Source organism: Mirounga leonina, unplaced genomic scaffold (assembly GCF_011800145.1).
Source record: "Mirounga leonina isolate KUSES-001 unplaced genomic scaffold, KU_Mleo_1.0 Mir_153, whole genome shotgun sequence".
NCBI lineage: Eukaryota > Metazoa > Chordata > Mammalia > Carnivora > Phocidae > Mirounga > Mirounga leonina.
This window is the reverse complement of record NW_023270387.1, coordinates 34,242,783-34,266,693: the sequence shown is the minus strand read 5'-3', so window position 1 is coordinate 34,266,693 and position 23,911 is coordinate 34,242,783. Positions and strand designations below refer to the sequence as shown.

The 23,911-nt window shown below is 35.1% G+C and overlaps 1 pseudogene; it reads left to right on the top strand.

The window, feature by feature from the left end:
• Nucleotides 1-256: 256 nt before the first annotated feature.
• Nucleotides 257-11,397, top strand: LOC118013523 (annotated as a pseudogene).
• Nucleotides 11,398-23,911: the final 12,514 nt, after the last annotated feature.

Sequence of the window (23,911 nt, the reverse complement as noted above, 5' to 3'; positions counted from 1 at the left end):
ATGAATATTTTCATAAAATATCAGTCAAAGAACTCACAAAATAAAAAGATGTAAAATATGACACATATACCTAAAACATGAGAAGGGGAGAAAAGAATGGGTCCAAATTTAAATGACCATCAACTTAATATAGGCTGTTATATGCAGAAGATGTTATATACAAACCAAATGGTAACCACAAATCAAAGACCACTCATAAATATGTGAAGAATAAAGAGAAGGAAATGCAAATATATCACTAACTAAATGAGCAACCATGAAAGAGAGAAAGACAAGAGAGAATCAGGTAAGATCTTAAGAAACAATGACAAACCAGGTAATAAAATGGCAACAAATACATATCTATCAATAATTACTTTGAATGTAATGGACTAAATGTTCCAATCAAAAGACAGGGTGACAAAATGGATAAAAAATCAAGACCCATCTATATGCTGCCTACAAGAGATTTATTTTAGACCTAAGGACACTTGTGGAATGAAAGTGAGAGGATTGGGGAACACTAATCATATAATTGGATGTCAAAAGAAAGTTGGAGTAGGGTGCCTCGGTGGCTCAGTTGGTTAAGCGACTGCCTTCGGCTCAGGTCATGATCCTGGACTCCCTGGATCGAGTCCCGCATCAGGCTCCCTACTCAGCAGGGAGTCTGCTTCTCCCTCTGACCCTCTCCTGTCTCATGTGCTCTCTCTCTCAAATAAATAAATAAAATCTTTAAAAAAGAAAAAAGAAAGTTGGAGTAGAAATATTTATATTAGAAAATATAGACTTTAAAACAAATACTGTCACAAGAAACAAAGAAGGACACTATACAATAATAAAGAGAACATTCCAACAAGAAGATATAATAATTCTAAATATTTATGCACCCAACATGGGAGCACCCAAGTACATAGAACAGTTAATAACAAACATAAAATAACTAATCAATAATAATACAATAAATAGTAGGGAACTTCAACATCCTACTTACATCAATGCACAGATCGTCTAAACAGAAAATCAACAAGGAAACAATGCCTTTGAATGACATACTGGACCAGATGGATTTAACACATATAGTCAGAACATTCCATCCTAAAGCAGCAGAATGCACATTCTTTTCAAGTGCACATGGAACATTCTCAAAATAGATCATATATTAGCCCACAAAACAAATCACAACAAATTAAAAATGACTGAGGTCATAACATGCATATTTTCTGACCACAGTGCTATGAAACTAGAAGTTGAGTTGACCACAAGAAAAAATTTGGAAAGACTATAAATAAATAGAGTTTAAATACCATGTTACTAAATAATGAGTGGGTCAACCAGGAAATAAAAGAAGAAATTAAAAAAAAAAAATACATGGAAACAAATGAAAATGAAAACAATGTTTCAAAAGCTTTGGGATACAGCAAAAGATAGCAATACATACCTACTTCAAGAAGCAAGAAAAATCTCAAATAAACAACCTAACCTTACACTTAAAGGAGCTAGAAGAAACAAACAAACAAACAAACCTAAAAACAGCAGAAGGAAGAAAATAATAAAGATTAATGCAGAAATAAATGATTAAGAAAATAAAAAAAAAAACAATACAACAGATCAATAAAACCAGGAGTTGGTTCTTTGAAAAAATCTGTATAACTGATAAACCTCTAGTCAGACTTAAGAAGAAAAAAAGAGAAAAGACAAAAATAAATATAATTGCAAATGAGAGAAGAAGTAACAAATTACACCACAGAAATACAAACAATCATAAAATAATATTATGAAAAACTATATGGATAAAAAACTGCACAACCTAGAGGGTGCCTGGGTGGCTCAGATGGTTAAGCGTCTGCCTTCGGCTCGGGTCGTGGTCCCAGGGTCCTGGGATCGAGTCCCGCATCGGGTTTTCCACTCAGCGGGGAGCCTGCTTCTCCCTCTGCCTCTCTCTTTCTCTGTCTCTTATGAATAAATAAATAAAATCTTAAAAAAAAAAATTGCACAACCTAGAATAAAAGGGTAAATTCCTACAAAATATAACCCACCAAAACTGAAACAGGAAGAAATAGAAAATTTGAACAGACCAATTACCAGCAAAGTAATTGAACTAGTAATCAAAACATGCCAACAAACAAAAATCCAGGGCCAGATGGCTTCACAAGCAAATTCTACCAAACATTTAAAGAAGAGCTAATAACTATTCTTCTCAAACTGTTCCAAAAAGTAGACAACTCTAAATTCATCCTATGAAGCCAGCATTACTCTGATACCAAAACCAGATAATGACACTACTAGAAAAGAGCTACAGGCCAATATCTCTGATGAACACAGATGTAAAAATCCTCAACAAAACACTAACAATGTATCCAACAATACATGAAAAAAAAAATCATTCACCATGATCAAGCGGGATTTATTCCCCCAAAACAAGGGTGATTCAAAATTCACAAATCAATCACCCTAAGACATCACATCAACAGGAGAAAAGATAAGACCCATTTCAATAGATGCGGAAAAAGCATTTGACAAAGTACAACATGCATTCATGATAAAAACCTTCAACAAAGTAAGTTCAGTGGGAACATATCTCAACATAAGAAAGGCTACATATGGAAAACTCACAAGTAACATCCTTATTGCAGAAAAGCTGAGAGCTTTTCTGGGATGCCTGGGTGGCTCAGTCAGTTAAGTGTCTGCCTTCGGCTCAGGTCATGATCCCAGGGTCCTGGGATTGAATCCAGGGTCCTTGCTCAGCGGAGAGCCTGCTTCTCCCTCTGCCTGCTGCTCCCCCTGTTCATCCTCTCTCTCTATCTCCCTGACAAATAAATAAATTAATTAAGAAAAAAAAAAAAAAACCAAAGAGCTTTTCCCCTTAGGTTAGAAACAAGACAAGGATGGCCCCTCTCACCACTTTTAATCAACATAGTACTGCAAGTCCTAGCCACAGGAATTAGACAACAAAAGAAATAAAAGGCATCTAAATTAGTAAGGAAGAAGTAAATAAAACTTTCACTATTCACAGATGGTATGATACTCTATACAGAAAATCCGAAAAACTCCACCAAAAACTACTAGAACTGATAAATTAATTCAGTAATGTTGCAGGATATAAAATCAATGTACAGATACCTGTTTCATTTCTATACATCAAAACTCAGTCAGCAGAAAGATACATTAAGAAAACTATCCCGTTTACAATTGTACCAAAAATAATAAGATGTTAGGACTAAACCTAACAAAAGAGGTGAATGACCTGTTAAACTGTATATACCACTCAAAGCAATCTATACATTTAAAGCAATCCCTATCAAAATACCAGCAACACTTTTCACAGAATTAGAACAAACAATCCTAAAATTTTCATATAACCACAAAAGACCATGAATAACAAAAGCACTCTTGAAAAAGAAAAGAAAAGCAAGGAGGCATAATAATTCTGGACTTCAAGTTATATTACAAAGCTGTAGTAATCAAAACGGTATGGTCTTGGCACAAAAATAGACACACAGATTAATAGAAAATAATAGAAAATCCAGAAATGAAGCTACAACTATATGCAAGCCCATGCAAAAGAATGAAACTGGGCCACTTTATTACACCATACACAAAAATAAATTCAAAATGTATTGAAGACCTAAATCTGAGACTTGGAACCATAAAAATCCTAAAAGAGAGCACAGACAGTACTTTCTCTGACATGAGCCATAGCAACTATTTTCTAGAAAGGTCCCCTGAGGCAAGGGAAACAAAAGGCAAAATTAAGCCATTGGGATTACATCAAAATAAAAGGTTTCTGCACAGGAAAGGAAACAGTAATTGAAACTGAAAGACTACCTATGGAATGGGTGAAGATATTTGCAAATGAAATATCCAATAAAGGGATAGCATCCAAAATATATGAAGAACTTATACAACTTAACACCCAAAAAGCTGATAAAGGGAGGCAGAAGACATGAACAGACATTTCTCCAAAGAAGACATCCAGATAGCCAATAGAAACATAAAAAGATGCTCATCGTCACTTATCCTCAGGGAAATTCAAATCAAAACTACAATGAGATATCACCTCACACCTGATAGAATGACTGAAAGCAACAACACAGGAAACAACAGGTGTTGGCGAAGATGCAGAGAAAGGGGAAACCCTCTTACACTGTTGGTGGGAATGCAAAATGGTGCAGTCACTCTGGAAAACAGTTCGGAGGTTCCTCAAAAAGTTGAAAATAGAGCTGCCCTATGACCCAGCAATTGCACTACTGGGTATTTACCCAAAGAATACAAAAATACTAATTTAAAGTGTTATATACACTGCTATGCTTATAGCAGCATTATTTATAATAGCAAAATTATGGAAGCAGTCCAAGTGTCCATGGAGTGATGAATGGATAAAGAAGTGGTATATACAGATAACAGAATATCATTGAGCCATAAAAAATGAAATCTTGACATTTGTAATGACATGGATAGAGCTGTAGTGTGTAATATTAAGCAAAATAAGTCAGCCAGAAAAAGACAAATATTATATGATTTCATTCATATGTGGAATTTAAGAAACAAAACAAATGAGCAAAGAGAAGAAGAAGAGAGACAGAGAGAGACAAAACAAGAAACAGAGTCTTCACTATAGGGAACAAACTGCTGTTACCTGAGGGGAGGTGGATGGAGGGGATGGGTGAAATAGGTGATAGGGATGAAGGAGAGAACTTGTGATGAGCACAGGGTGATGTATGGAAGTGTTGAATCACTATATTACATACCTGAAACTAAAATAACACTGCATGTTAACTAACTGGAATTAAAATAAAAACTTAAAAAAATACATCTGAAGCTCTTATACAGAAAATATTCCAGTATTTCCAATTCAGGCCAGTCTTGATACAACAGCTTAAAAAAATAAGGAAATATATAGAAGAACTGCTTTCACAGTTTGGACAACAGGTAACACAGGACAGTGATTTCTGAGAGGGAAACAAATGAGAAATATCCTATGATTGCCCTAGTTTAGTACTCATAGTACTTGGAGAATTTTCAGTTTGCAGTGCAGAGAGTAAATCATCAGGCAGTGCCTGATCATCTTCCTGATTTGAGGAAACACAGCTGGGATTTAGAGATGACAAAGCAGTAAGAGTTTACATGGCATGGCAGAGGACGAGAAAGAAGAGACTTACACAGGAGAATGAGGGAGTGGTGGGATGAGGGAGAAAGAAACAACTATGGAGTTCTCTAGAGAGTACTTTTGAGTTTTCAGAGTGCTGACAAATACATACATGTATGTAGAGAAACCATCCAAGGTTGAATAAAAAAAACATCTGAAAGAAGTGGATAGAACAATCCTTATGGCTCAAATAGAGAAGCAAGAATTCTTGTTCCTCTCTATCAAAGTGGAAAGACTTGTAAACACAGGTCATCAGACTATACAGAAGGCTATTGTCTCAATAGTGAATAAAATTAGCCCTAGAATAAATGTTGTTTTGGTCCTGTCTTAAATACCCCATGGAAATATCTCAAAAGATCAAACTCTTTCCAAGTAACTTAAGTGCATCCAAGAAAAAAAAAACCCTGAAAAATATTTAAATTAATATGAGAATATCCATTATCCATAAGGATAAAATTTTCAATTGTTATCATGTAAAAAAAAATTTAACCACTCACACAAAGAAGTGGGTAACTACAACTTTAAAAAAAGAAAAAAAAAACTATTGAAACTGACACATAAATATTTGATTATAGAATAAATATTTAAGATGATAAGTAAAACATCAACATTAGTTATAATTATGTTTTAGGTATTCAAGAAGATACAGGAAAACTGGAGTATATAAAATGTAGATATGAAAGATATTTGCAAAAAAGCTTAATTCAGAATTTTATAAAATTTTAGAAAACATCTGAAACTTTTAAAACCACTGACTTGTGGTTAAAAAAATCAGATTAGACATAGTAGAAAAAAAGATTAATGATCTTTAAAATATGGAAGTAGAAATTATTTAAGATATAACACAGAGGAGTAAAAACTCAACAACACTGATACAGTTTCAGTAGGATCTGAACCTAATATATGTATAATTATAGTACTTGAAAGAAGGAAAGAGAAGGGATAGAAAAATTATTTTAAGAAATATCATCTGAAAATATTTAAAACTTAATGAAAAATATGAACTTGCAAGTCCAAAAAGCTTAATAAGCCTTAAGCAAAAGAGACATTAGGAATATTAAATTTATGCACATCATAATCAAATTGCTTTAAACCAATAATAAAAGGAAAATTAGAAATAGCTATTTAAAAATGACATGCTGTATATAAAGGCGCAAAAACCAGAATAGAAGCAGATGCTTTGTCAGAACCATAAAGTTTAAGAAGAACATATTTAAAGTATTGAGAGGGAAAAAATATCTAGGAACCTAGAATTCTCTTTCCAGAAAAAAAAAAAAAATGTGTGTGTGTGTGTTTGTATATATACATATGTGTATAATATATATTTAAATGAAGGCAAAATAAATAACTTTTCAGAAATACAGAAGCGGAAATAATTCCATCACAATATGCTTGTACCAAAATTCCATTACATATATAATAATGAAAAGGTATAATTGGAGAATGAAGCAAGATAAAGTAGATATTTTATTTCTTAAATTTCTTAAAATTTTCCTACACAATATGTTATGATTTTTCTCCTCATAAACAGGATAAAAAGGAAATGGCATTCTAACTATATTAAGATATAGCATATATGTTATTTTAAAATTTATCATGACTTGAAGATAGATTTGTATTCTCTAACATACCCTGGCTAGGGTAAAAGTCAGTTTTCTTCTAGTAGCTAATTATGTGTATCTTTTAGTAAAATGTTGTGTTCAGTATATTGAACTGTTGGGAGCCAATCTTTCTGATGGGCGAGAGGATTGATGGAATGAAAGCCCTGTAATAGAGCACACATCTGGATGGTAGACATATGGCTTTTTTCAGATGATGACTTAGAACTACATCAGGACGCTGATCATTTTCTCAAAAGGAACAACCAAAAAATGCAGCCCACTGCAAAAATAAAAATCATTTTCTAAGATGGATTATTAATATCACACCTAATTCCAATAATAGTACGAGAAAAAAAAATCCCAGAGATGGGAAAGAATGCAAGAGCGAGGGCACCTGTGTGGCTCAGTTGGTTAAGCATCTTCTTTACGCTCATGATCCCAGGGTCCTGGGATGGAGCCCACATTGGGATCCCTGCTCAGCGGGGAGCCTGCTTCTCCCTCTCCTCCCGCTTGTACTCGCTAGCTCATCTCTCTTATGCTCTCTGTCACTAACTTTGTCTCTCTCTCTCTCAAATGAATAAAATCTTTAAAAAAAAAAAAAAAGAATTCAAGAGTGAGGCTGTAGGATAAGGGACATATATAGAGAAAGATATATATTTATATATGTAATATATTATATATCTCATGTATTAATTTAACATATACTACATTATATATTATACATTATACTCAAAAACATCTGGTTTAGATGACTTGAGTGCTTAAAACATTCTTAAATTTCAGAATGATGAATAGTAAAGAAGAATTGAAATAGATGCTCTAAAAATTACTCAATATTATCTACAACTACTGTACCTATAGAACACTTTTCAATTCACCACTGATCTCTAATTTTCCTACTTTTAAATTTTTAATTTTTTTTTCATTTTCTTCAAAGGAAGAAATCATACGTTATGTATTTGTACATAAACACCTTGTTAGGTATATAATGATATAATGATATTTAAATTATAATAAAGTAAACACAATCAGTATAAGTCAAAAAACATAAAAATGAAAGCATGCACTTATGCTACTTTGAAATACAGAATAACATTAATTAAGGATTAGAAAAGTAGTACTTAATTTATATCATGCCTAAAAAAATATAACAGTAACACAATTAGGTAGATAGAGCATGAAATGAAACAATAGCCAGTCTAGCTTTTCTGTTGCTTTCTTAGGAAAATTCAGTTCAGTGCTTAGGACTCAAAATCTGATGAAGACAAATGATCTTATAGTCTTGAATTGGACAACATAAAAATATGATACAGCTTTCAATTTTGCTCAAAGTAATGAGAGACAGTGTGATAATCATCCTAATAGATATGCTTGATGAAGGCCAGTAGAACAGGGACTTCAGGAGAATCAGGCAGATGTGGATATTAAAGTCCTCTAGAAAAAAATATTTTAAAAGAAAGGACATGAAAATCTTGATTTCAAAGTGAAGTAAGATTGTCAAAATGTCTGGTTTTGATTCCAGGCTCTCCGTTTATAAGACTAGCAAAATTTACTTAACCTCTGATTATTATCTGTATAAATAGATTCAAATAGATTTAAAAATACAACTTTTTTAATGGTATTAGGATGATTAAATGAGTTATTATGCATAAAGTATTTAAAGCCCTGCTCTGCGCTGCAAGGGATTCCGAAAATGTTCGTCATTGTTAATACTGAGTAGATGATCAGAACTAGAAGTAGAGATTGGTAAAGCAGTTGTAACCATTTGTCAAACGATATTTAATTGGAAATGGCTTTCTGGAGTGCTGTATTGAGAAGGATGATGGATTTAAGTCTGAGGAGGAAGGACTATAGTTATGTATATGATACATACGAAGATATTGTGGGGAACAGTGATGGTGCATATACCTTGTATTTGCCTATCTAGTTCTAAGACAGTGCGGGCAAAAGCCTAGAATAAAAACCAGTGAGTAGATGCAAATGCAGAATATGTAATAAAGGAGTGAAATCCAGTTTTGGACAAATGCTTGGAAGATCCATAATTATAAAGGTATTTTAGGTTGCTATTTTTTAAGATTTTTTTTTAAAGATTTTATTTATTTATTTGAGAGAGAGAATGACATAGAGAGAGCATGAGAGTGGGGAGGGTCAGAGGGAGAAGCAGACTCCCTGCCGAGCAGGGAGCCCGATGCGGGACTTGATCCCAGGACTCCAGGATCATGACCTGAGCCGAAGACAGTCGCTCAACCAACTGAGCCACCCAGGCGCCCCTATTTTTTAAGATTTTTGATTTGTGATAAAAACAATGGTGACTATCACATATCAACTTGTATATATAGTACAGCTAGTTCAAGAACATACTTGTTCAAGAAAACCGATTATTCTCATTTCCTCCAAACTATACCATTCAGTGACATCACATGAATGGCTTGAAATCATCCATAGTTGGTGTATTTATACCACAGAACTTGTCAAATGTTACAAATTAAGGCTTTCTTATCTTTGGAGACTGGGTTAAATATTTGCCAGCACACCACTGGTTCTGTGGCTCACTGATGTGAATGGGCATAATTACATCTGTTAATCAATGCAAAGAAAGATCTCAGAAATTATGTCCCTGCAATTACTATATAATGACATATTTTTTATTTAGAAAACTTGAAATGGTGATTAATATGTGCCATGCGTTGTTTTAAGTATGAAATAGGTAATATAGGTAGAAATGTTAAATATTAGTAATTGTAGTTAATTTTACTCATGGAACTTAAAATACCATCGCAGAAAAACGCTATAAAAAAATATATTGTTTTTTCATCTTCTTATAAACCTTGAAATTATTGGAGTTCTGCGGTCGCAGGTCGCCTTGTCTTCAGGTCTGGAGGCCTGCCCTCCTGCGCCCGCCACCGTCACCTGGGAAACCAGCTGCAATAGACCGCTGACCCCCAAGCTGGTTTCATGGCAGCCACGAAGAAAAGTTTTGGGACCATTAGTGGGGGCAGTGGACCAGAGCACCAGCTCAACACGCTTTTTGGTGTTCAATTCCAAAACAGCCAAACTACTTAGTCATCATCAAGTGGAAATAAAACAAGAGTTTCCAAGAGTTTCCACCCAAGATGGGTGGAACAAGACCCTAAGGAAATTCTGCAGTCTGTCTATGAGTGTATAAAGAAAACATGTGAGAAACTTGGACAGCTCAATATTGATATTTCCAACATAAAGGCTACTGGTGTCAGTAATCAGGGGGAAACCACTGTAGTCTGGGACAAGTTAATTGGAGAACCTCTCTACAATGCTGTGGTGTGGCTTGATCTAAGAACCCAGCAAACCGTTGAGAATTTTACTAAAAGAATTCCAGGAAATAATAACTTTGTCAAGTCCGACAGGCCTTCCACTTAGCACTTACTTCAGTGCAGTGAAACTTTGTTGGCTCCTTGACAATTGAGAAGATTTCAAAAGGCTGTTGAAGAAGATAGAGTTCTTTTAGGGACTATTGATTCGTGGCTTATTTGGAGTTTGGCAGGAGAGGCCAATGGAGGTGTCCATTGCACGGATGTAACAAATGCAAGTAGGACAATGCTTTTCGACATTCATTCTCTAGAATGGGATAAAGAGCTTTGAGAATTTTTTGAAATTCCAATGAAAACTCTTCCAAATGTCTGGAGTTCTTCTGAGATCTATGGCCTAATGAAAGCGGGGGCCTTAGAAGGTGTGCCAATATCTGGGTGTTTGGGGAACCAGTCTGCTGCATTGGTGGGACAAATGTGCTTCCAGGATGGACAAGCCAAAAATATGTATGGAGTAGGCTGTTTCCTATTATGTAATACAGGCAGCAAGTATGTATTTTCTGAACATGGCCTTCTGACCACAGTGGCTTACAAGCTCAGCGGAGACAAACCAGTGTATTATGCATTGGAAGGCTCTGTAGCTATAGCTGGTGCTGTTATTCGCTGGCTAAGAGACAATCTTGGAATTACAAAGACCTCAGAGGAAATGGAAAAACTTCCTTATAGCTAAGGAAGTAGTTGGTTCTTATGACTGCTATTTCGTCCCCACGTTTTCAGTGTTATACGCACCTTACTGGGAGCCTAGTGTGAGAGGGATCATCTGTGGGCTCGCTCAGTTCACCAATAAATGCCATATCGTTTTTGCTGCATTAGAAACTGTTTCCAAACCCGGAAGATTTTGGATACCCGTGAGTGTGGAATTCCTCTTAGTCGTTTGCAGGTAGACAGAGGAATGACAGCCAACAAAATCCTTCTGCAGCTACAATGAGACATTCTGTATATCCCAGTAGTGAAGCCCTTGATGCCCAAAATAACTGCCCTGGGAGCTGCCAAAGTGGCAGGGGCTGCAGAAGGAGTTGAAGTTTGGAGTCTTGAATCTGAGGATCTGTCAGTGGTCACAATGGAGTGGTTTGAACCCGAGATCAACGCTGAGGAAAGTGAAACTCATTACATACATAGAAGAAAGCTGTGATGAAGTCAGTGGGTCGGGTTACAACTTAGTCTTCAGAAAGTGGTGACCCTGGTTATCCTGTGTAGTCTACCTTTTTTTTTTTTTTTTTTTTTTGTAGTGAGTAGCATGGTAATGTTAACTGGAGCAAGGTACATCTCAGGTATCCCATACATGGTAGCAACTCATGGATACCAAAGATGTGAGCTCTTTGCCTAATGAGACAACCCAGTGATTGTCTTTTAATGTGATGACACTCTTCAGAGACTCTGATTTTATTTATTAGCCACTTGCTGCATAACCCTCCAAGTAGACCTGTGGCTTGAAATAAAGAAAATGCAGCAGAAAGAATGGAATAGAAACATTTGGAGTGTTTTTTAACATCTAGTGGTAAGATTGGACCAGCCACCTTGGGAGCTGATCCCTCCTTTGCCATCCCGTCATGCCCAACTCCCTCTGAGATGGAGGAAGAATTCAGGTCCTTCACTGGAATCTTTCATCAAACACGCTTAAATGCTGATGGTCTAGGATTTGATTCTCTGCACTACACACACTTGACTAAGGGGTGATTACTAACCAGCTAAAATGGGTGGCTACTAAATTCTTAAGATGGAAATGTAGTGCTCTCATAGCTTAGATATTTTTCAGAAAGGTATTTGCCAAAACTACAGTTCTCCAGACATTTTACATGGTCTCAATGATTCACTGAATTGCTGTCGGGGTCTTCTAGGGAAGGGCACTTTTTCTTTTCTTTTTTCATCTCTCCTTTTTATATTTTTCACTTTGTATGTATAACATACATGCCTATATATTTTATATACTGTGGGTAGCCCATTTATAAATTAAGAGTACATTTTACATGATCTCACTAATTACACTGAATTTCTGTGGATCTTACAGGATAGAACACTTTTTTTTTCTTTTCATCTCACCTTTTTATATTTCTTACTTTGTACATATAACATACATGCCTATATATTTTATATACAGAGGGTAGCCCATTTATAAATTCAGAGCACATCAAGTCAATCAGAGAAAGACATGTATCATATGACCTCACTGATATGAGGAATTCTTAATCTCAGGAAACAAACTGAGGGTTGCTGGAGTGGGGTGTGGGGTGGGAGGGATGGGGTGCCTGGGTGATAGACATTGGGGAAGGTATGTGCTATGGTGAGCGCTGTGAATTGTGCAAGACTGTTGAATCTCAGATCTGTACCTCTGAAACAAATAATACATTATATGTTAAAAAAAGAAGAAGAAGAAGAAGAAGATAGCAGAAGAGGAAGAATGAAGGGGGGGAATCGGAGAGGGAGACAAACCATGAGAGACTATGGACTCTGAAAAACAAACTGAGGGTTCTAGAGGGGAGGGGGATGGGAGGATGGGTTAACCTGGTGATGAGTATTAAAGAAGGGACGTTCTGCATGGAGCACTGGGTGTTATATCAAACAATGAACCATGGAACACTACATCAAAAACTAATGATGTAATGTATGGTGATTAACATAATAATAAAAAAAAAATAAAAAATAAATTCAGAGCACATCATATATGTATATTCAGTAGGTTATAATGGGGCTGGTCTTAAGTGGACCACTTTGTGTATAAATATTTTGGGAAAAACACTGTATACATTTTTGGGCAATAGTTATGCATATTTACAAGGAGAAACTTTTTCATAAAGAGTCAGCACTTAAAGTATATGTTCTATGTCAATAAAAGAAAATATACTTTATTGAGACTTCAACTATTTTTCTTATACCTTACCTTTTTATTTAATTTTTTTAGCTGGATATATGTTTCTTAAAAAAAGAAAAAGACAAAAAGGCTGTGGAATAGTACGGTAAATATTGTTTTCAAGCAAGCACTAGCCCACATAAAGTTATCTTCCTTTGACATAATTTTAGACATATTTGGGATTCTTTTGAGGAGATAGCAAAAAAGTTTAAACGTGTAAGTAGAAGAAAGCCTTAGGAATAAAGCCAAGAATATCTTTTTATCTAAATATGTTAGTATAATTTCTATTTGGGATCAAAGAGAATTATCTCCACTGTCAGAGTACAACTGAAGAAATGTTTGCAATTAGAAATGGCTTCCAGTGAAACCAAGAATTTCTCAAAATATTTAGTATTACATGTTATAAAAATCTACCTAGTCTAGTGTCTTAATGTCAATTTTTTAAAATCTTAAAATTAATTTCTGTTTATTACAAGTAAGAAAATACTGCCTCCTGGGTCTCCTGGTGGCTCAGTCGGTTAAGAGTCTGCCTTAAGCTCAGATCATAATCAAGCCCCTCATCTAGCTCCCTGCTCAGTGGGGAGTCTGCTTATCCGTCTGCCTCCCCCCACCTCCCGGCTTGTGCTCTCTGTCTCACTCACTCCCTCTCTCTCAAATAAATAAATAAGTAAATCTTAAAAAAAAAAAAAAGAAAATACTGCCGCCTAATATTTTCCTCAACCAGTGCTGAAAATGGGTAAAATATTTACATATTAGTACAAAAGGTTTTGTTTTGTTTGGAATTAATGGTAGCTTGCATTTGCAGTTCTGATGGTGCTGTTTCTAAATTATTGAATCTATTTGGGTTTTCTTGATGCAGCGGCCCCTTGAGTGACAAAAATATTATAGAAAGGTACCGTGAAATTATTACTTTGTAATGGGGGTACTTTTAATCATAATTATGTTTCTACAAAGGTAAGTTGAGTTAATTGTAAATAATTGTTAAATTACTTCAAATAATTTTAAGATCACATTAATTTTCTATAAATTACAATATTTATAAGTGTTTGAAACTGTGCACACTGGTATTTAATGATAAATTGACTTAAAATAAATTGACTCCTCATTTTTAAAAAACAAAACAAAACAACAAAACCTTGAAATTATTGGAATGGGATGTCTAGGATAAAATGTGAATTTCCTAGCCCTGGAGAGAATCAGGGTTGCTTTGCCACGGCATTTCACCAATCATGGAAAATTATCAGTTATTTATAATTTTCTATTTTTTTTTTCCGGTAGTAAGATACTGATTTAGCTGACAGCATTTCCTTCCTCTCTTCATCAGAAAGAACAGAATCTTTATGTGAACTGTATGGTTTATAGAAAAAGATGACACAAAGGGTCAAAAAGCTGCCTTCAATTGGAGTGCTAAGGTATTTGTGCTGCAGATTAAGCTGGTTAATGCTCAAAATGCAGTGTTCCTGCTGAGTTTCACATGCTGATATCAGTATGAGCTACAGGCCAAAAGCTGCCTTTCATATTATGGCCTTTGCCATTATATACCTGATCTGGAAAAAATAAGTGTCTTTGCAATTATTTTCAAATTTGATTTCTTTCCCTAAGGTATGGATCTCTTTCATTTAATATGTGTTTGTGAATATGTTTTATCCACTAAATAGTGTGTTGGGAAAAATCTCTTAATATAAAAATGTTTTAGCCAGTGTTTAGGTCTCAAAGCCAATTCAGAGTTTAGAGAGGAAGAGTGTGGAATAAAGAAATAGTTAAGGATTATTAGAGATAATAATGGGAGCTCAGTTAATATGATACAGGTATACACAAAGAGCATCCTGGGCATTGAACTGCAAGTTATTAATTAGCATCTACGGGCACTTGTCATAAAGGATATAAGGAACTTACACTAAAGATGAATAATAAGACTGGCCTCTGGCTTTGAGAAATCATACCTGTGTGTGTTGGGGGGAGGGTTGTCAACCATGATGTATTCTCTGAAACAGATAAGAAGCATTCATAATCACCAGCAAGAGCTCTTTCTCTTGCCCTAGTACAATGGGATTGTACCTAGATCTCCTAGCCAAAGAAATGGGTATTTCACCCTGAGTCTGAATTTGTGAATCATTTCAGTCCTGCTAATCATGCTCCTTTCTCTATTTTCCCATTCATCCAGATACCCAGATCAAAACTTAAAAATTATCTTGTATTGCCCCCTTGCCTTCAGTATTCTAGTAACAATTTGTTAGTTATGACCTCAAAATGAATCCTGAATTCATCTGAGTCACCATCTCCACTTCTCATCCCCCAGTAGAAACCACCAGTGTGGTATGTCTTTAGTAGGCTGCTAGAAGAGCCACCTGACTGGTTGCTCTAGTTTTGCTCTTGGCCCTCTCCCTCAAAAATTAATTTTCCACATCATGTTCAGAACAATATTATTTTCTTTCTTTCTTTCTTTCTTTCTTTCTTTCTTTCTTTCTTTCTTTCTTTCTTTCTTTCTTTCTTCTTTCTTTCTTTCTTTCTTTCTTTCTTTCTTTCTTTCTCTCTCTCTCTCTCTTTCTTTTCTTTCTTTCTTCCTTCCTTCCTTCCTTCCTTCCTTCCTTCCTTCCTTCCTTCCTTCCTTCCTTCCTTTCTCTTTCTTTCAGAGTGTGTGGGCTAAGGGCAGTGAGGGAAGGAGAGAGAGAATCTTAAGCTGTCTCCATGCTCAGTGTGGAGACAGACATGGGGCTTGATCTTATGACCTTGAGATCATGACCTGAGCCAAAATCAAGAGTCGGATGCTTAACCAACTGAGCCTCCCAGGCACTTCCAGAGCAATATTTTTTAACAGGTATTTAAAATATTTAATATTGAACCCAATATATTTAACATGACCAATAAGACCCTACATGAGCTGTCCTCTACTCACCCATCCCTCATCTGTAACCATTCACCTTTCTCCAGCCCTGTAAGGTCCAGTCACATTCCTTAGCTGGCATGTCAATCTTGATCCTCCATTAAGGTTTTGCTTCAGCCATCTCTGGATGGCTCTTTTCTACTCAAGCTTCTACTCACTGTGGCCTCCTCCATAAAACTTCCCTGATCGTACAACTCTTATCCCTCTCCCTGCTTGTTTTCCTCATAACACTTATTGCTCTCTGATTTTTTTTTCTTTTTTATATTATCATATTTGTCATTTAAAGCAGGCATTTTGTTGGTCTTATATGCTGCTATATCACCAGTACTTAAAAAAAGTGCCTGGCCCATATCAACCTTCCATAATATGTTAAAGATTGAAAAAACAAATAAATACTGTTTAGGAAAAAAGAAAAATAAGCCACTGACTCATTTGGGGAGTTGTAGTATGTTGTAATCAATGAGAGGAAGACAGTTAGATTTAAACTTTAGGGCAGGGGGCACCTGGGTGTCTCAATCAGTTAAGCGACTGCCTTCAGATCATGACCTCAGGGTCCTGGGATTGAGCTCTGCTCCTGCTCAGTGGGGAGCTTGCTTCTCCCTCTGCTTCATCCCCCAGCTCATACGCTCTCTCTCTCTCTATTTCTCAAATAAATTTAAAAAAACCCTTTAAACTTTAGGGCAAAAATTCAAGATATTTTTAATTTTTTTCACAATATATTCTATTGTATTCTAAATGTGAAAAGAAGAAAACACTGAACCTAATATTCTACTTTCACATCATTAATGTTAGTTTTAATTTCTATATGAGTGGTTACCCCTTAAAAAGAAAACCAATCTTGTAAACTAAAGATGCCAGATTTAATAAATATAAATACAGACACAAAATAAAATTTGAATTCAGATAAAAAAGGTAGTTTTTCATATAAGTATGTACCAAATATTTCATAGGATATATTTGCACTAAAACATTATTCATTAATTATCATAAACAATTATTTCATAAATAGATTATTCTGTATTTATGAAATTCCATAACTAAGAAATTCCTGGGCTAGCAAACATATGGTAAATGCACAATCTTTGCAGTTAAGGACCTCACATGCTAGTCAGGAATATTCACAAAATGGCAAGATAATTCTAATATTCTATGCCTTTCAAATGTCCTAATGACCTTGCAAAAAAATAGTCTGGTTTTATTTTTAATGTAACTTTTAAGAATTAATACCATGAACATGTTGAACAATCAGTTCATCTTTGATTGAACTTGAAAATGTGTTTTGAAATAATGAACCTAATTTGATAAAGACGAGAGTGGCATTTTTAGTAACAATATTAATATAGGAGTATTACATGTAGTATATTGTAGAATAGTTTTTGTTTGATTTTAGAAAAGAGAGTTGATAAAGAAGTTGTGAAACACTGAGGAGGTAACTTTTGGAAATATTAGTTTGAACCAAATTGTGGAGCCTCTTAATCATAGGCTTAGAAGTGTGAGATTTAGCATCAAGACAGTTAGCATCTATGAGAAGTTTTCTGAAAATGGAAAGCAAATGATGATACATTGTTTTTTTTTGTTTTGTTTTTCGTTTTTTGTTTTTTTAAAGATTTTATTTATTTATTTGAGAGAGCGAGAATGAGAGAGCACATGAGAGGGGGGAGGGTCAGAGGGAGAAGCAGACTCCCTGCCGAGCAGGGAGCTCGATGTGGGACTCGATCCCGGGACTCCAGGATCATGACCTGACCCGAAGGCAGTCGCTTAACCAACTGAGCCACCCAGGCACCCGATGATACATTGTTTTAAAAAGTTCATTCTGGTAACAGTGTTGAGAGATGGGTTGTAGAGTAGGAAAATGTTAAACAAGCTTCTTCAGTAATTGTGGCCTGAGAGAAAGGAAGGGTGACAGTGAGAGGTTTATATTGTATGATGCAACAGGGTCTCAGGCTGGTTCTACCTGCGAATTGAGAAAGAAGGATAAGGAAGATTTATTTCCAAAGCTTTGTGCCCTAGTGGATCAAAAGAATTATAGTGTAACTGACAGACTAAAGGAAGAATCTAATTTTAGAGAAAAGATAGCGAGTAAAATTTTAGTTAATTTGAATTTGATGAGGATGCCTTTTAGGTAAATGGTGATATTTGAGCTCTAAGCCAAAAAATTTGAGGTCTTCTTTGGTTCACATGTAGCCAAAGTTGTAAAATGAAGAAGGTCCTCTAACGCAGACAGTATAGAGTCAAAAACTGAGTTCAATGTAATACCCAGCAAGAGAGAAGAAAAAAGGAAATGAAGCCAGTAGAAGATGTAGTATCTATTTGAACACAGAATAAAAGGAATAAATGAATATATAAATGAGAAATAAGAGCAATGATCCTTAAACTTTTAGAGTGTCAGCAGCCTCTTAAGGAAACTGAAAGAAGCTATGAAACTCTTCCCAAAAGAAATGTAAAAATGTTTATGCATGAAAAACATGTACATAAATTTTGTGAGTCTATCAATTTTCTCTTCAATGAAGGGTCATTTGATCACAGATGAAGATTTCCTACTCCAGAAAGGGCTAAGTGAAAGTGATAGAGTAAGATCTCTACCTATGTAACAATGGGCCAAACAGGGCCAAGAGTTAACAATGGGGAAAAACACTACACCCTTAAGAAATGGGTTGAAGCATGGTGTGGACCTACGGCTACAATTTAGGATCAGAAGAAACAACAGACTATAGAAATGGAATGACAGATATACAAACAAACAGATAAACAAACATGTAAAAAGAAACCACACACACATACAAAAACACATTCAGATCATGAGAACCAAAATGAAGTTAGGGATCAAGTAAGGCAGTTGGCTGATGTAAGGCAAAGATTCACAAGTCTAAAAGAAACCAAATCTTGAGCTTTAGAAGAGGCTGTAACTCAGGGCCAAGTGTGCAACCAGACAAATAAAAGCAGGTGTTATATGCCTAAAATGGATTTGAGATGGAGTTTAATGGAGAGGAGAAGTCTCTAGATGGAGTCTTTTATAGTGGTAGAATCCATGTGCTAACTTCCAGAGGTGAAGAAAAGTAGTGCTCTAGCACAGAGGAAATTAAGCCAAAACTAAATTTTAATCCTCAAAGACCCTGCAAATATGTCAATTTAAAATGTGATTTCATGTAGATATATTTGATTCTTGGAAAATAATATAAATGAGATTATTTCATTTCACATATAAAGATAAAAACAGGTTGTAACAGGTTTCCTTTGGGATTACACAAAGTAGATCTGAAGATGATTAGGTTATTTCTTCTTGTGTGAATTGCACAATTTAGCTATTTTATAGAATATTGCATTTTATAATATATGTATAAAGAATCTTTTAAAATTATCCTTATGTTACCTAGAAGAATCATGTACATATAATAAAATGTAGTCAATAAATATTGAATAATTAACCTAATTGAATATGAAAAGTAAATTATCATTTTAGTTATTCATTAACTATAATCTAGATTGTTATAATTTTACAAACTGATGATTTGAAATATTTTCAGGAACAAATTCAAATAAGTAGGATTTAAGAAGAAAAATTCATCATTAAAGCATACTTTCAAAATGAAAATTAAAAAAATAGTTTTGTAAAGCTTCAAAATATAGGAAATTTTTGTTTAAAACAAATCTTATAGCTAAACATGTTTAATGTGCTATATTTGTGTTTAAATCAAATATAGCAAAACATGGTTTCTATTAATTCTATTACAAGCAGAAAAAATATCATGTATTCTATATTATCAAACTATAAAATGCTCAGAATTTTTGGTTGTTGATAAAATTACACTAAGTGTTTTTAAAATTGTGTGTGTGTGTGTGTTGCTGATCTGAGATGAAAAATTGTTTCTTATGGACATAGCATATTTATGCTACTGAAAAAAAGCAATTAGTCTCCAGAATTCCTGTGACTTTTGGATGTGGAAATCATATTGCATGTGCTCATGTGGGGAAAATAATTATTCTCTTTACAGAGAATACTTCATGACTGAAAAGTATTCAATCTCTTAAATTAGACTTTCTTTTAAAATTGCTAAGGCCACTTTAAGGAAGGGTCTCCATCTCACCTGAAAGCAGTGTTTCAGCTAACATTCAGTAGTTTTTACTTTGCTTATACTTCACTACCCTCATTATTTGCCTAAGGTGATAAGAAGTAAATGACTAAGTAATGGGTTAACTCTCACTTTGCTGAAACCAGGCATTCGTAGTTTAAGCAGGCTACTTAGTATCCATATGGAATTGTCTGTCAAATACTTTGTGTGTCAAAGCCAGCACAAAACTTTTCTGATGTTAGTTGCTATGGTGATTGCCTTTTTTTAAAAAAGTGAATTGCAGATTAAATAGCTTCATAACAGACTTACATGGTTAACACGTAAACTACAGGGGCCCTGCAGCTATAGAGTAATTTAAACACCACCTTCTGAAACTTTTAAAAACTTCACTTCTGAAAAGCACGTCTAATAATAAACCCATAGTTGCCCCCTCCCAGTCTCTTAAAGTCAATGTATTTCCCTGAGGGGAGAATCATCCTTGCCAGGTTCCAAAGGAAATTACAGTCAGAAAGCAAGAAAGGCTGCACAGAAAGAGTTGTCATGTCCTTTTTAGCCTCTGACAGCTCCCTACTTTCCACTATCTCCCCAGGGCAGTAGAAGAACATTGTCCCTTCCATTTCCAGGTGCCACTTAGAAATATAGAAGCATTTTTTTTCTTTTTAAGAGAGGGAGACAGAGGTTGGGGGAGTTGGGGCAGAGAGAGAGAGAAAGAGAGAGAAAGAATCTTAAGCAGGCTCCCTGCCTAACATGGAGACTGAGATGGGGCTCCTTCTCACAGCCCTGAGATCATGACCTGAGCCTAAAACAAGAATCGGACACTAAACCGACGGAGCCACCCAGGTGCCCCTATAGAAGCATTTCTATATTTCCCAGAATCAAACACTTGGACTGACTGATATGCAAAAGTTATGTGTTATTCTCGGAAGTACATATGTACCATATTATTGCTTGAATCTTCATAAACAGTTTTAATTGTTAATTAGTAACAAACATTCCAGGATTAAGAATGGCAGAATTTGGGCGCCTGGGTGGCTCAGTTGGTTAAGCGACTGCCTTCGGCTCAGGTCATGATCCTGGAGTCCCTGGATCGAGTCCCGCATCGGGCTCCCTGCTCGGCAGGGAGTCTGCTTCTCCCTCTGACCCTCCCCCCCTCATGTGTTCTCTCTCATTCTCTCTCTCTCAAATAAATAAATAAAATCTTAAAAAAAAAAAAAAAGAATGGCAGAATTCTTAGGAAATGGCAGTTAATAATTTGCTATAATACTAATAGAACTAAATTTTCCAGAGCTTCAGGAACATCTTAATTGTATTGATCTTTTTGCAATAGAAATCTAAAATTTGTGACAACTTTCTTTGTGTCCATTGGTTGTTGATATATATATATATATATATTAGTTGGAAGGATTGTATATTTTAACCTTCTTTTATGGCTATATATTGAGTTTTGAATCCTTTTGCCTCTTATTTTGTGTATTCCTCTGTCTATATTCACCAACTCTCACACAAAAGTATACACATCATTCTTCTAGCCTAATTCAGTAAAATGTTATATTACTTAACCGAACTCTGTTGCATGTCTTAATATGTAGACATTCTTCTACAGGAAAATTACTCAGCTGATTTTTCTAGTGAGTTGTGTTGTCTCTGCCAAGCCTCAGTCTATTCACATTTTCTAAGGTGAAAATGAATATTTTAAAATCTTGAGACATCAGCTGCTAGGAGTTGGCAGTCGCATTCATAATATTGTTGCTCCTACATGCGCATCTAAAATCCTATAACTTCAACTTATCAAACGTGAATTAAACTAAAAAATATCTACTAGTTACTTCATTTTTAAATGTTCAATAACAGCCTTTATTATCTAATAAAAGTATCTCCTGTCTATATTTCATACCTCCCTGATTGCTCCACACTTTGTCCCAAGTCTACCTTATAAGATCATTGTAAAGATTAAATGTGATTATATATGTGAGGGATATTCTGCAACATAGCTTATTTAAAATTGGTAGCCACATGCTATTACGTGGTGCAGATAAAATGCTAGAGAGATGGGGTGTATGTGGAAATTCCATGCCTAGATCATCCTTGAAAGAATGTGCTGCCTATCTACAGCATACTGCTGCCATTACCAATGTCATTTCCATAGTCAATGACCTATGATATTACATAGTTCAAAAAGAGAAGTGACAGGGCGCCTGGGTGGCTCAGTCAGTTAAGTGTCTACCTTCGGCTCAGGTCATGATCCCAGGGTCGTGGGATCGAGTCCCGCATCAGGCTCCCTGGGGAGCCTGCTTCTCCCTCTCCCTCTGCCTGCCACTCCCCCTGCTTGTGCTCTCTCTCTCTTTTTCTCTCTGTCAAATAAATAAATAAAAATCTTTAAAAAAGAGAGAGAGAAGAGACTATTTGCACTTTCATATGCTAAAATGTAATGACTTTTCTCTTAAGACAAGAACACACATGTTCCATGAAAGGGCATTTGAAGTGTAAGTTATGAAATCTGGCTTGTTCTGTAGTAAGGATTATTTCAAGTTCATCACCTTGCGTATACTGCTATAATTAACACACTGATGAAGATGTCCAGTCTTTAAGTGGATCTTTCTGAGCACAATGATCTTTTTATGTGAATTCAGATGTATTAATCCTTTAAAAATGTTAACATGTTGCAAGCGTTTTGAAATCCCCAGATGAAAGTAGCAAACCATACATATGTGTCCCAAACTTATTTTAATTATAAACACAGCTTTATAGAAACAAAGAAAATGATTTCCTTAATGGCCACCGTTAATATAAATTTGATATATACCAATATTTCTGATGTTCAATCAGCTGTGAAAATGGAGTAGTAACCCTTTGGGTTTTTCAAATACCTATGTCTGTGTCTTTTTTTTTTTTTTTTTTTTTTTGAGAGAGGAATCATTTGTGAGATGTTGGGGTTGTTCACATAACTTTACAAAAGAAAACAAAAGGTATGCTATTCACAATTCCCTTTTTTCATTCATTCCTATTCCCAGGATGAGCCATCAAAGCAAAAAGTTGGCAGTTCAATGTTATTTTGCTTCCTATTTTTGTATGCCCTATTAAAAACAAATGTCCTTAATTGACTAGTGATAGTAGCGAATTGATTCTAGAATGTCAGGAACGTCTGGGAACAGATGGCTGTGTGGATCCCATTCCTTGTAGGACCCACTCAGAGTTACAGCTGTCCAGGGTTACATGTGATGTTTCCAGCCCTATTTTCTGTTAGCTGGCTATTTTGATGATGAATGTGTGCAGATAACCCTCCTCCTTTGAGAATTCAGTCCCTTTTGCATGTCTTCTATTTTGAACGCACAGTGCCCTCTATATTCACAGAATACTCATAGGTTTTATTTAAAAGGTGACCCCATGAAAGAATTCAAAATGTCTCAGTTGATGATTGCTCTCTTTTTGTCTGTCTGACTTGGATCTGATGTGTAGAGCTGGAGATGGTAAAATAGCATATAGTGAATAAAAACAACATCATACACTCCAAGTCGATTTTACTCTTTTGCTTTTCAAAATAATGTATGAAACTTCTAGTGGCCCTTGAAGAACGGGAGAACAATTTTGCACGAACAATAAAAGTATGGTGAATAAAAGTCTTGGTGGCAGTTCTTTTGAGAAAAGAATGCAATTATATAAAAATATTGAGGTTTTTTTCTCTTCTATAAATATTAGATCTATGAAATAAAAAAGATGAAATTTAAATGTTATTAATGACATATAATACTGATGATAGCTTAAAATTGGCCAAATTACATGTAATTATAAAAATTATATAGTTTTCTATATAAGGTGTGACTGAATAATCCTGTCGTATGGCAATACATTATATGTATACGAAATTTCTGTTATAAGTATACAACATAAATATATATGAAGTAGAAACAGTCAGAGAAAATGCCCTGGGCTTTTTTCTCACAGCTTTAGATTCTTTTCACTTGAACTTCATATACAGGTATCTCTGATTAAAATTTTGAAAAACTCCTTGGGGCGTCTGGGTGGCTCAGTCGTTAAGCGT